Source organism: Hippoglossus stenolepis, chromosome 1 (assembly GCF_022539355.2).
Source record: "Hippoglossus stenolepis isolate QCI-W04-F060 chromosome 1, HSTE1.2, whole genome shotgun sequence".
NCBI lineage: Eukaryota > Metazoa > Chordata > Actinopteri > Pleuronectiformes > Pleuronectidae > Hippoglossus > Hippoglossus stenolepis.
Genome location: NC_061483.1, coordinates 50,462 through 55,461, shown reverse-complemented (window position 1 = coordinate 55,461; position 5,000 = coordinate 50,462). Strand labels below are relative to the sequence as shown.

At 44.3% G+C, this 5,000-nt stretch overlaps 1 protein-coding gene across 1 annotated transcript in view; it reads left to right on the top strand.

Annotated features, from left to right (window-relative positions):
• LOC118105716 (ras GTPase-activating-like protein IQGAP1) overlaps nt 1–5,000 on the top strand; it is a 331,334-nt gene that overhangs the window by 277,851 nt on the left and 48,483 nt on the right.

Below are 5,000 nucleotides of genomic sequence, written 5' to 3'. Positions count from 1 at the left end.
TACAAATGGTCATCTGGACCTGTTTGTTCGCTTCCTTCACGGCCTCAGTCTGGAGTCCAACCAGAGAGTCTTAGGAGGCCTGCTGGGTCGGACAGGGAACAATCCAGAGATCATCCAGAGAGTCATCAACAACCTGAAGGAGATGGACAGTGATGACATTTCTCCTGACAGAAGCATCAACATCTTCCACTCTCTGACTGAGATGAGCGACCACTCAGTTCATCAGCAGATGCAACAGTTCCTGACGTCAGAGAACAGATCAAAGGAGAAACTCTCTGGGATCCACTGCTCAGCTCTGGCCTACATGCTGCAGATGTCAGAGGAGGTTCTGGATGAGTTGGACCTGGAGAAGTTCAACACAACCTACCGGGTCGACGGAGACTGATCCCAGCTGTGAGGAACTGCAGGAAGGCTCGGTGAGTCCAGACATGATCAATAACATGTTCAATCAGTGGAGATGAGTCGTTCTTCAAATCCACTCAGTGTTAAATGGTTCTCATTGTTTGGGGCAGCATGGTGTTGCAGTGGTCAACACTGTTAGTGCAGCCTTTCTCTGTGTGTGTGTGTGTGTGTGTGTGTATTTATACGTATGTATACGTAAATATATGTATACATTTGGTTTGTATATATACATTCTCATTGTTCTCATTTACAAGAGCAACTAGATCAGTGAAATCCAAGTGATCACTGTGCTGGAGTTTGCCGTATATTTATTTATATATATATAAGGGCTGTCAAAATTAACGTGTTAGCGCGGGATTATTAATTTGTGGAATTAACGTGTTAATTATTTTAACGCATGCAGAAGGACCGCTCCATGAACCCATACCCCCCACCCACTTGCTCAGAGACACGCAGTGAGATCACAGCACCTGAAGCAGCCGCTCAGTGACTCTGTAGAAGTGAAACACAGAGTTCCTCTGGTCTCAGCTGCTCAGGGATCAGCTGCTTCAGGATCAGAGCAGAAGCTGGTTTGTACCGAGCTGGAGTTTCTGTGTCCTCCTCCACTCGGCTTCACTGGAACTAATACACACTCATCACTAGTTCTCAGGACCTGATCAGCACAGGAAGTCACTGAGTGTTGGTTTGATTCCAGTTTATCAGACTCATTGAAACATCATGGAAATGACTCGTCAACATGTTCAGTCCAACACGAGAGCCTCAGTCAGGACTCAGTGTTAGAATGAGCGACACGCAGACACGATCCGACTCCATCGACTCAGAACCAAACACGGCCCGACGTCTGTCACCTGAATCATCCCAATAAAACATGAACTGTGAACCTGAACCAGTTCATCTGCATGAACTGAACTGGGAACTCGTTCTTTTAAGTGTGAACTGGCTCAACACTGCTTCTGCAGATGAGCTCAGATTCAGATTTCACATTTAATTGTGTAAAGGTTTGGTTGTTTGTTTGATTTAAAAAAGAAAAGAAAACAGTTTTATTCAACCATCCTGTATTTGCTAAAAAAACAGAGCAAAAGCTAAGAAGCCCCGATTGTTTAAGATAAAGGTTCTTTGAGTTTTATAAAGAAATGTAATGTTCTAAATAACATCATCCTATGTTTGCTCAGAGGCAAAGCAAAGAGACAGACACATTTAATTATGGTGTGGTATGTTTTAGTTTGATTTTATTTTATTTTTCAATCTAAATAACTCTATCATTTGGACTTGTCATCAATAACAAAACTAATGTTAAATGTATAAATCCACCTTCTGTCATTGATCTTTCTGTTCCCACAACAATATACAGAGATAAAGGGGATTTTTCAGGCTTTTAGAAACGGTGATTAATCAGATAAATCACAGCTTCTCTGTGTTTAGGATGAGAATCACTGACGGTTTAAACTGAAGAAGCAGAACTGGAAATATCGTTTATTCTTCTTTCTGGTCAAACTGAATTCCCACCCTGCGTTTGTTCGCCACCACCAACCAGTGCAGTGTCCGTCCCTCCAGGTTCCTGACATGTTGCATTCACAATAATATGAGGTCACTGTAACCTTTGACCTTTGACCACTGAAATCTAATCAGTTCCTCTTTGAGTCCAACTGGTCAAAATGTGAAGAAATCCCCTAAAGACAGACTTGAGACTTCAAGAGGCCATGAACATGTTGTGTGACCTTGACCTTTGACCTTTGACCACCTGAATCTAATGAGTTCCTCTGTCAGTCTGAATGAACGCTTGGACCAAATCTGAAAGGATTCTCTTGAGGAGGTTTTAACATGTTCATGAGGCAAAGAGGGGATTTACCAGGGTGAGGGTCACATGATCACGTTTTGTATGAATGTTGTGTTTTCTGATTTTATTCTAACAGATATTGTCTTTAATTACAGACTCTGTGGTTGTGGACTCTCAGAGACTCACTGTGAAGTCGTGGCCTCAGCTCTGAAGTCAGACCCTCACATCTGAGAGAACTGGATCTGAGTGACAACAAGCTGCTGGACTCAGGAGTGAAGCTGCTGTGTTCTGGACTGGAGAGTCCAAACTGTCGACTGGAGACTCTGAGGTCCTTAAATCCTTCTTCACTTTTCCAACTTTCTTTCTTATTGGGTCATTATTTATTTAAATTGTCTCAGTTCTGCTCTGCTCACTGTCCCTCAGTCATCTGTCCCTCACCCAGCCTGTCAGTCACGTCCACCTCATCAACTCCATTCACCTGCACTCACCTGCTCCTGATCACTAAGAAAGTGTCAGTAAATAACATGTGGACTGAGGCCGAGCACTCGTCCTCCTCAGGTTTTCAGAATAAGACACATTCTTATTGAAACACGTTGGACAGTTGATAAGTATAGAAACAAACAGGAAGTGACTGTCAGGAGCCATCCCTACTTTAAACAGTGTTTAATTACACAAACCTGCTCAGTGACCAAACACAGAGAAGAAGGAGATGAATGAAACAATGGTCCAACATGTCTGATCTGATATTTATCTTCAGGTCACAGACTGGACTGAGGTCAGCAGCATGTTGAGAGTCTGTGTTGACATGATGACGATCCACAACAACAGGAGGACACATTCTAATATTCATATTTCTTTATCCAGGTTGAGGAGCTGCAGACTGTCAGAGATCAGCTGTTCTTCTCTGGCTTCAGCTCTGAGGTCAAACCCCTCTCATCTGAGAGGACTGGATCTTAGTAGAAACGACCTGCAGGACTCAGCAGTGAAGGAGCTGTGTGGTTTTCTACAGAGTCCAACCTGTCGACTGGAGACTCTGAGGTCAGTTCACTGACTGACTTTTGTAGATCTCATATCTATAAAACAGCATTTATACACAATTGATCTCATTTAATTCTAAGTTAACATAATTCCTCTTCATACATAACTTGAATCCATTCATTAATTAATCTGTGACATTTTAAATATTCAGCTACTTGTTAAAACACTGAGTTTAGTTCTGGATTTCCTAAACTGATCTGCAGGACAGAGACCGGGTCCAAATAATCTATTTGTACTGAATCAGGACTCTTTTTAGTCCAACATGTCTGATTTCATATTTATCTTCCATGTTATGAGTCTGTGCTGACATGAATATGTGTCTGTTATTTTCACACATGAACTCAGTTTAATTCACAGTTAAGTTTTATTCTTTATCCAGGTTGAAGTACTGCAGACTGTCAGAGATCAGCTGTTCTTCTCTGGCTTCAGCTCTGAGGTCAAACCCCTCTCATCTGAGAGAACTGGATCTGAGCTTCAACCACCTGCAGGACTCAGGAGTGAAGGAGCTGCTTGATCTAAAGCAGAGTCCAACCTGTCGACTGGAGACTCTGAGGTCAGTAGATGGTTGGAGACAGTCCACGCTGCTTTCATCAGTATGTTACTAAACACAGTCAGTATCACAGATCCAGGGTCTGTGCTACCAAGCAGGATTTGTGGTTATCAGGTTAACTTCAGGTTTAGTTTTTCAGTCCTATGAAGCTCGTCCACTTCTTAACGAGGTAAATCACCACGGTAACTTCTGATGAGCGGCTAACCTGCTCCAGGTTAAGTTGGAGATCAACCCGTATGAAGCTCCGCCCACTGACCACAGTGACTCTCCACTGTTGTGTGGTGCACACTCTCCTTAAAGGGACGGATAAGGGAAGTTTAAATCAACGTCTGGTTGGTTCAGTTGATCTCTAACTCACCCAGAACATCTCAATCTCTCCAGACTCATCCTGTCACCAAAACACCAGATGCACTCAGTCAGCTTCCTGAAGATAGGTCCATGTGTTTCTATTGAGGAGTGATGTCAGAGGTGTCCACCACAGTGTGTCCTCAGAGACAGTGAGACAGTGTGTGTCCTCAGAGACAGTGAGACAGTGTGTGTCCTCAGAGACAGTGAGACAGTGTGTCCTCAGAGACAGTGTGTGTCCTCAGAGACAGTGAGACAGTGTGTCCCCTCAGAGTCAGTGACATAGTGTGCGTCCTCAGAGTCATTGAGACAGTGTGTGTCCTCAGAGACAGTGAGACAGTGTGTGTCCTCAGAGACAGTGAGACAGTGTGTGTCCTCAGAGACAGTGAGACAGTGTGTGTCCTCAGAGACAGTGTGTGTCCTCAGAGTCAGTGAGACAGTGTGTGTCCTCAGAGACAGTGTGTGTCCTCAGAGTCAGTGAGACAGTGTGTGTCCTCAGAGACAGTGAGACAGTGTGTGTCCTCAGAGACAGTGTGTGTCCTCAGAGTCAGTGAGACAGTGTGTGTCCTCAGAGACAGTGTGTGTCCTCAGAGTCAGTGAGACAGTGTGTGTCCTCAGAGACAGTGAGACAGTGTGTGTCCTCAGAGACAGTGAGTCAGTGTGTGTCCTCAGAGACAGTGAGTGTCCTCAGAGACAGTGAGTCAGTGTGTGTCCTCAGAGTCAGTGAGACAGTGTGTGTCCTCAGAGACAGTGAGACAGTGTGTTTCCTCAGAGACAGTGTGTGTCCTCAGAGACAGTGTGTGTCCTCAGAGACAGTGAGACAGTGTGTGTCCTCAGAGACAGTGAGTGTCCTCAGAGACAGTGAGTCAGTGTGTGTCCTCAGAGACA